Source organism: Cebus imitator, unplaced genomic scaffold (genome assembly GCF_001604975.1).
Source record: "Cebus imitator isolate Cc_AM_T3 unplaced genomic scaffold, Cebus_imitator-1.0 Scaffold279, whole genome shotgun sequence".
Taxonomy (NCBI): domain Eukaryota; kingdom Metazoa; phylum Chordata; class Mammalia; order Primates; family Cebidae; genus Cebus; species Cebus imitator.
In genome coordinates, this window is record NW_016107594.1 from 5368100 (window position 1) to 5376628 (window position 8529).

At 45.4% G+C, this 8529-nt stretch overlaps 1 long non-coding RNA gene across 3 annotated transcripts in view; it reads left to right on the plus strand.

Annotated features, from left to right (window-relative positions):
* The window catches only part of LOC108284442, a 17772-nt gene extending 9996 nt beyond the window's left edge, over window positions 1-7776 (plus strand). For 2 of the 3 annotated variants that reach the window (XR_001817221.1, XR_001817220.1), the window contains 2 exons: window positions 4959-5258; window positions 7151-7776. This is a non-coding gene — a long non-coding RNA (uncharacterized LOC108284442). The remainder of the gene's footprint in view (window positions 1-4958; window positions 5259-7150) is intronic. The other variant, XR_005195852.1, reaches the window with a different exon arrangement.
* Window positions 7777-8529: the final 753 nt, after the last annotated feature.

The following is an 8529-nucleotide window of genomic DNA, read 5'->3' on the forward strand; positions in this document are numbered from 1 at the left end:
TGATCTTTTCAAAAAACCAGCTCCTGGATTTATTGATTTTTTGAAGGGTTTTTTGTGTCTCTATCTCCTTCATTTCTGCTCTGATCTTAGCTATTTCTTGTCTTCTGCTAGACTTTGAGTTTTTTTGATCTTCCTCCTCTAGGTCTTTCAGTTTTGACGTTAGTGTGTCAATTTTTGATCTCTCCTTGCTTCTCATGTAGGCACTTATTGCTATATATTTTCCTCTAGAGACTGCTTTAAATGTGTCTCAGAGATTCTGGCAAGTTGTGTCTTCGTTCCCGTTGGTTTCGAAGAACATCTTTATTTCTGTCTTCATTTCGTTGTTTATCCAGTCAACATTCAAGAGCAAGTTGTTCAGTTTCCATGAAGCTGTGCGGATCTGGGCTAGTTTTTGAATTCTGAGTTCTAACTTGGTTGCACTGTGGTCTGAGAGACTGTTTGTTATGATTTCCGTTCTTTTGCATTTGCTGAGGAGTGATTTGCTCCTAATTATGTGGTCAATTTTAGAGTGTTATGTGGTGCTGACAAGAATGTATATTCTGTGGATTTGGGGTGGAGAGTTCTCTGGGTGGACGTTCTGTTTTTTGATGATGAGGTTATTTCTGTTTCTTGGTTTTCCTTCTGACAGTCTGGCCCCTCTGCTGTAGGTCTGCTGAGGTCCACTCCAGGCCCTGCTTGCCTGGGGTTCACCTGCAGCAGCTGCTGAACAGTAAGGGTTGTTACCAGTTTTCTTCTTCTGCTATCTTTGTCCCAGAAGGATACCCGCCAAGTGTCAATCTGATCTCTCCTTTATGAGGTGACTCTTTGGATATACAGGGGTCAGGGAGCCGCTTGAGGAGATGGTCTCTTCTCTATAGGAGCTCAAAATCTGAGCTGTGGGCTCCATTGTTCATTCAGAGCTGCTGGGCAGGTACGTTTAGGTCTGCTGCAGCAGAACTCATAAACCACTTTTTGTTCCCAGGTGTTCTGTCCCAGGGATTTAGGGCTTTATGAGTTTCCGTTATGCTGCTGCCTTCTTTTTTTTTTTCCTTCAGAGCTGCCCTGCCCAGCAAGGAGGCAGCCTAGTCACTGTCTGCCTGTAGAGGCTTTGCTGAGCTGCTGTGGGCTCTGCCCAGCTGCCCAGTGAACTTCCCTGCAGTCCTGTTTATATGGGTGTAGTTAGAACTGCCTCGGCAATGGTGGCCCGCCTCTGTTAAGGCAGAGCCTCACTGCAGTGGTGGGTTGCCTTGGCAATGGTGGGCTGCCTCAGCATTGGCTGACTACATCCATAGTGGCGGGCTGCCTCGGTAATGGTGGATGCCGCTCCCCCACAGAGCTGAACTGTCCGGGTTCAGCTGTGCTTGCTGTGAAACTCTCAATCCAGAGAGTTTCTGATTGCTGTTCTTTTGTGGGGGTGGGACCAGCCGAGCCTGATTTTTTTTTTTTTTTTTTAAAGTTTGTGTTCCAGTCTCCCGTTGAAGAGGCGCCGGGTCCGGCGACTCACTGTGCTGGCTTAAACAGCGGCACTGAGATTTGTGGTGCTTTTTTTGCCCTGGAATCTACTGTCCTGGTTCCCTGCTCAGTCCCCTTTTTAAACAGATGAATGGGCGACTTCCCGTGGCTCCAATCGCCAGCCAAAGGGGCACCCGGACCAGTGTATTTTGTACAGAGAACCACTGCTCCGGGGCGCCGACAAAGCAGCCATGTAGGGCAAAGCAGCGGCGCCGGCCGGCACAGCCACGCTGGCCGAAACAGCCGCGCTGGCGACCCGTGGAGCTCCTCCGCCTGGGAATTGCCTAGTCTGTGGGCAATAAAAATGCGGCGTCCTCTCACCCTCTGCGCTTTCACTGGGAGCTGCAATCCTGAGCTGTTCCTAAACGGCCATCTTGGATCGTATCCAAGGGGTATCTCTTTATGGTTTTAATTATTACTAATGATGTTAAGCATCTTGCTTCTTGGTGCAATGTGTGTTAAAGTCCTTAGTCAATTTTTAGGTAGGGTTGTCTTTGTTGTTGAGTTGTAAAAGTTATTTATAGATTCTGGGTAACAGATACTTATAAAATATCTAATGTGCAGTTTTTTTCTTCCATTTTGTGGGTTACAGGAAAATAACAAGAGTTCATGTGTGGTATCTGTTACGGGGTCCTGAGACAGAGTTCTAAGCCTTTGGAATGTATCAAGTGATGTGTCTTTCATGTGCTAATGAGATGACTGATGGCTGGGGGTGCCTGGACAGCCTCAGTGGGGCTGGCTGCCAACGGCACAAACCTTGTTGTTAGAGGACTTGAAATTTCATCTCCCCTCCCATCTCTGTGAAGGTGAGAGGTGCTGATGGTTGAATTGATCACCTATGGCCACTCATGTAAGCAATCTGCCTATGTAATAAAGGACCAGGTTGGGAGAGTGTGAGCGTCTGTGTTGCTGAACATGGGGAGATGCTGGGAGGATCATATCTGGAGAGGGCATGGGAGGGCTGCACCCTCTTCACATGCTTCATGTTGTCCATCTGTTTATCTGACTGTTCATTTGTAGCCAATATCCTTGGCATTAAGTCAGCAACACTAAGTACACTGTTTTCATGGGTTCTGTAATATGCTGTAGTAAATTGCTGAACCCAATAAGCCTGTTGCGGGAGCCTCTAATCTGTAGCCAAGTCAGACAGAAGATAGCCTGGGAACCTACTATTTGTGATTGTTAAAACTGATTACCTGTATTTTCTTAAGGAAGGAATGAATTACTTTTACCGTTTTCCTTTTCCTGCGCTTCCTACTTAGCTCTTTAGGAATGCAGTTATAAGCTTTACTGTCTCCATGAGATACTTCCTATGCTGCAAACTTTTCTAACTGTGTGTTTACTTAGAAGTTCCAGGGACCAAACTTTACAAACTAGGCACCTCTGGAACTCTCCGCTATCAGGAGATTGCCAGGAGACTACAGACAATTTACAACCTAGCTCTGCCCATGGTGGTACTAGTAAGACCACCTAATGGATAAAACATCAGAGCAAGTCCCGTAGACCCTGCACCTCCTCACCCCATCCCCTACATCCCATTCTGCCAAGTCCTTTTTTTAAAGCCTCCCACTTTCTGCCCCGAAAGTGGAAGCGGTTTCCTTAAGGCAAGAGTCTATATGGTCCCTTCAGCTAAGCTGTGGCATAAAGTCCCTTTATTTTTACCATCCTTGTCTTTGTCAATTGAATTTGCAAGCAACAAGCGGCATGACTTGCCTTCCTAGGACCGAGCCCTTAGCCTGTGGGCTCTGATGCTTTCTCCTGTTAGTATCAGAATTGGATTGCACTGTAGGACACCCAGCTGGTATTCAAGATTTGCTCTGTCTGGGGGAAAAAACCCATGCATCTGTTAACAGGAGTGTTCTGTGTTGGGTGTTGAGAGTCTACTAGTAGACAGTTGTTTTTCCTATTATAACAATTCTGTCATTGAACTTTTTTCTTCATGTCTTCTGAGGCATATAAGTTTTGAAATTTGAGGAAATCAATTGATTTATTTTTCCTTTTGTGATTTGTAGTTTTTGGTGTCAAATGTAAGAAACTATTGCTATATCCAAGGTCTTAAAGATTTAACTGTATGTTTTCTTCTAATGATTTTAGTTTTGCCATATTTAGATCTTTGATCCATTTTAACTTTTTAATGTGATATGAGGTAAGGATACAATTTCATGTCCCTTTATGTGGATTGCAAGTTGCTTTATGTCACTTATTGAGGACAGCATTTTTTTCCACAATTTAATGGTTATGGACCTTGTCTCAAATCAGTTGAGCATGGAGGTATTGTTTTATGTCTGGACTCCCAATTCAGTTCAGTTGATCTTTCTGTTTATCCTTGTGCCAGTGTCACGCTGTTTTGATTACAATTGCTTGTAACAAGATTTGAAACTGGGATGTGCAAACCTCCAGATTTGGAGTTATTTTTCAGGATGGGTGTGGCTTTTCATGGTTCCTTGAAATTCCATATGAACATTAGGATCAGCTTTCCCATTTCTATCCCAAGGCCTTTGGGATTTTTGTAGGAATAATATTGAATCTGTAGATTGTTTTGTGTAGTTTGGCAAACCTAACAGATATGGTCTTCAAATCCATGAACATGACATGTTTACTACATTTATTTGGGCTATGTTTAATTTTCTAAGCAATGTTTTCTAATTTCCCCCATCTAAGTTTTATCCTTTGATTACGTTTATCCTTAAGCATGCTATTGCTATTGGTGTTATTTAAAGTAGAATTTTTATGATTTTGTTTTCAGGTTATCCATTGCTAGTATATACATATAAAATAGATTCTTTGGCCAGGTGCAGTGGCTCATGCCTGTAATTCCAGCATTTTGGGAGGCTGAGGCAGGTAGATTACCTGAGATCAGGAGCTTGAGACCAGTCTGGCCAACATAGCAAAAAGCTATCTCTACTGAAAATACAAAAGTAGGTGGGCCAACGTTGATTTACTTGGATAAAAAATCATGTTCATGGTGTTTGATGCTTTCAAAATGCTGTTGGTTTAAATTTTCTATTATGTTGAAGATTCTTAAGTCTTCATTCCTGAGGTTATAGATCAGTCCTTGAAGTGGCATGGCATTAAGTAGGATGGATAAGGATGGGATTGTGAATTGACTACGGTTAGTATTTACAGAGTTAGTGTGTCAGGGTTTTACAAAATCAGGATATAGGGGTTTAAGGGTTAGGAGTTTACCAATTGAAGATTATAGTATAAGAGCTGCAAGATAGGAGGTTCTGGTTGGTGGTTGGGAACTGCATAGGAGAGATTAGTGGGAGGGATCAGATGAGTAACAGGGTTAGGTTGAGAGGTCAGGCTTATGGTGAAGGGTTAGGGTGAAAGGGTTAGTGAGGTAGGTTAGATTAAAGTTGTCTGAAGACTATGTTGAGTGAATTTTTGCATAAGTTGTAAAATGTGCATCCATGTTCATTACATTTCCTATGGTTTCCAATTAATTGTCCCTTCTTCATTTTTAGAAACACATGGGCTTGGAGGCACTGTGTCAGTTTGCATTTCGAGAATGATGGCGCTCAACACTTCATCCTGACTTTCCGTGGTGCAGCGGGACGGCCACCAGAGGGCGCGTGTCCACTGCCTGCGTCTTGAGCATGAGTGCCGCCAGCAGAGGGCACATGAGCCCAGTTTTTCTCATCCTGAGGCCACAGCTTCCCACCCATTTCCTCTGTGTAGGCCCCTGTGAGGGCAGGAGTGGGGTTCTCCTAAGCACAGACCTGGGGACACCCCGCACTTTGGGACACCTTGAGCCCGCATCCATGGTGAGTAAAATGTTTCCTTTTTGCCTCCCTGACTGCTGAGGGGCAGAGATCCTTCGTGTGGAAAATTGGAAACCAAAAACCCCAGTGAATCCAGCACAGCAGAGGTTCTTTCTCTGCACCCAAGGCGAGGCAGCCACGGGGCCATGCTGCAGGCTCTGAGCAGAAATGCACATCAGGAGAGCAAATAGAACACCCGCCACACTGATGATAGCCCCCTATAATACCAATAACGTTCCATCTGTGGTGCTGCTGTTAGCATCCGTTATACAGACGCCACATCCGTATGGGAAGGTGGCAGCTGCCAGGCAGGTCTGATCCCAGGAATGTGGATGTATCTCTCAAAGTGCACAGAACGCCTGGAATGCCTGTGAGTGTGCACATATCACCCAGAATGCCTGTGACACAGACTAACACAGCACCCGTGACACTCATATTAACCCCCGGAACATGCATGTGTCCCTTAGAGCACATGCATATCACCCAGAAAGCCCGTGACAACATCAGGCTCAGAGTGCACACATATCACCTGGAACACAGAAGTGACACCGACTATCCCAACACCCGTCACACTCATATAACCCCCAGAACACGCATGTGTCCCTCAGGGTACACATATCACCCAGAATACCCATAACACTGTCAGACTAACACAACAACCATCACATGCATATAACCCCCAGAACACTCGTGTCCCTTAGAACACACATATCACTTGGGATGCGAACATGGTCTTTGGAGCATCTGCAGCACCGAGGATGGGACCCTCTGGCTGTCTCTGGGGGCACTGGTTTCACAGCCTGTGCTGGCCTGGGTTTGGGCTGGATTTGGCCTCTGTTATGAAGTGTGATGTTGTTGTTTCTGCTTTTCTGACATACTGTTGACAGGGTTGTGTTAAAAAGTAGTTGACTTCCCAGTAACATCATACTTCTGGGAAGCTAGCAGCTGCAGTTAGTATCCCTTTCTTTCCTCTCCGATTCCCTAGCAGAATTGCTGTACCAGATTTGCAGCTTCACATAAAATACCCCTGTGTGTTTCACCAAAAGCAGAAACACTCCTCCAGGTGACCCCCACATAACCCCCAAATCAGGAAATACACGGTTTCTTTTTCTTTTTTTTTTGGAGACATAGTGTTGCTCTGTTTCCAGGCTGAAGTGTAGTCGTGTCATCTCAGCTCACCGCAGCCTCCACCTCCCAGGCTCAAGCAATTCTCCAGCCTCAGCCTCCCCAGTAGTGGGATTACAGGCATGTGCCACCACACCCGGCTAATTTTTAGTATTTTTGGTAGAGACGGGGTTTCACCATGTTGGCCAGGATGGACTTGCTCTCTTGACCTCGTGATCCTCCTGCGTCGGCCTCCCAAAGTGCTGGGATTACAGGAATGAGCCACTGTGCCCAGCCGAAAATACATGATTTATATGTGAAAGTCCAGTCCACAGACCTACTTCACAGCCTGCCCCACTTGGCTAAAAAATGTCTCTTTCCATGTGGGCCCAATTTTCCTTTTTGGGAATTGTTCCAGACACTTTCAGTTTTCTTTTTTTGGAGATGGAGTTTCGCTTTTTTTGCGCAGGCTGGAGTGCAATGGTGCAATGTCTGCTCACTGCAGCCCCTGCCTCCCAGGTTCAAGAGAGTCTCCTGCCTCAGCCTCCGAGTAGCTGGAATTACATGCATCCACCACCACGCCTGGCTAATTTTTTGTATTTTTAGTAGAGACAGGATTTCACCATGTTGGCTAGGTTGGCCTCAAACTCCTGACCTCAGGTGATCCACCCACCTCAGCCTCCCAGAGTGCTGGGATTACAGGTATGAGCCACCATGCCTAACTGACTCTCAGTTTTCACAGCCTTGACACATGTAAAGAGCAGAGATGACTCCATGCCGGGTCTGCCCAGCGTTTCCTTCTGAACAGGTGCAGACCCTGCATTCCCGATAGGAACACCCTGGCCTGGTGCCGTGCTCTCCTCAGTGCTGTCCAGCTGGAGGAGCTTCCATCCGTCCCAACACCACTGGCGATCTCACTTGGTAATGGCAAAATATTTATACAATCACAGGTTTCATCCTGTCAAGCTCTGGATTTAACTTTGCCAATGGTTTCCCAATGGCCTTAGAACCATGGCCTCCAGACCCAGAGTGCTCCTGCCTGCTGCCCTCTCCCATCCAGTCTGCTACACCTGCCTGCAGTTCCACTTATGGGGACATGGGCTCCTGGGTGTCTCGGCAGGGATTTTATGTGTGTTCTCCCAGCCCATTCACCCGGTGACCACCTTAGGTTTTTAAGGCCTTGTCTAGATAAGTTCTTAAAGTTATAGCAGTTACGTTATCTAAAAGTAGAAAAGTTAATAATGTGATTTTTCTAAAGTCAGGGAAATAATCCATTATTTATTAGATCATCTGTGAGATGACCCTCAATTTTTCTTTTCTTTTTTTTGGAGATGGAGTCTCCCTGTGTTGCTCAGGCTGGAGTGCAATGCATGATGTCTGCTCATCATAGCCTCCACCTCCCAGGTTCAAGTGATTTTCGTGCCTCAGTCTCCTGAGTAGCTGGGACTACAGGCACTGGCCACCACACCCAGCTAATTTTTGTATTTTTAGTGGAGATTGGGTTTCACTGTGTTGGCAAGGTTGGTCTCAAATTCCTGACCTCATGATCCACCTGTCTTGGTCTGTGAAATGTGCCAGGTGTTAGCTAGCATGCCCAGCCTATTCAACTTTTTGAGGGAATACCAAACTATGTTAAAAGTAGGCTGCACCATTTTATGTTCCACATACAGTATTTAAGGGTGGTGATTTCTCTCTGACCTTGCCAACATTTGTTATTTTACATTTCTTAAATCATAGCCTTTCTAGTGTGTGTGAAGGAGTATATCATCGTGATTTCGGTTTAGATGACCATGATGATAATGGTATTGATCATCTTTTTATGTGCTTGTTTTCCATTTGTATGTTTTATTGGCGAAGTGTGTGTTCCACTGTTTCTCCATTTTGAAATTTTGTGGTTTTTGTTGTGGAGTTATCCAAATTATACATTGTATAATTTGGCCAGGCTAGAGTGCAGTGGCCTAATATTGGCTGACTGTGACCTCTGCCTGCTGGGTTCAAGCAATTCTCCTGTCTCAGCCTCCCGAGTAGCTGAGATTACAGGTGTGTTCCACCATGCCTGGGTAATTTTTGTATTTTTTGTAGAGACGGGATTTCACCATATTGGCTAAGTTGGTCTGGAACTCCTGACCTCAGTGATCCATCTGCCTCGGCCTCCCAAAATGCTGGGATT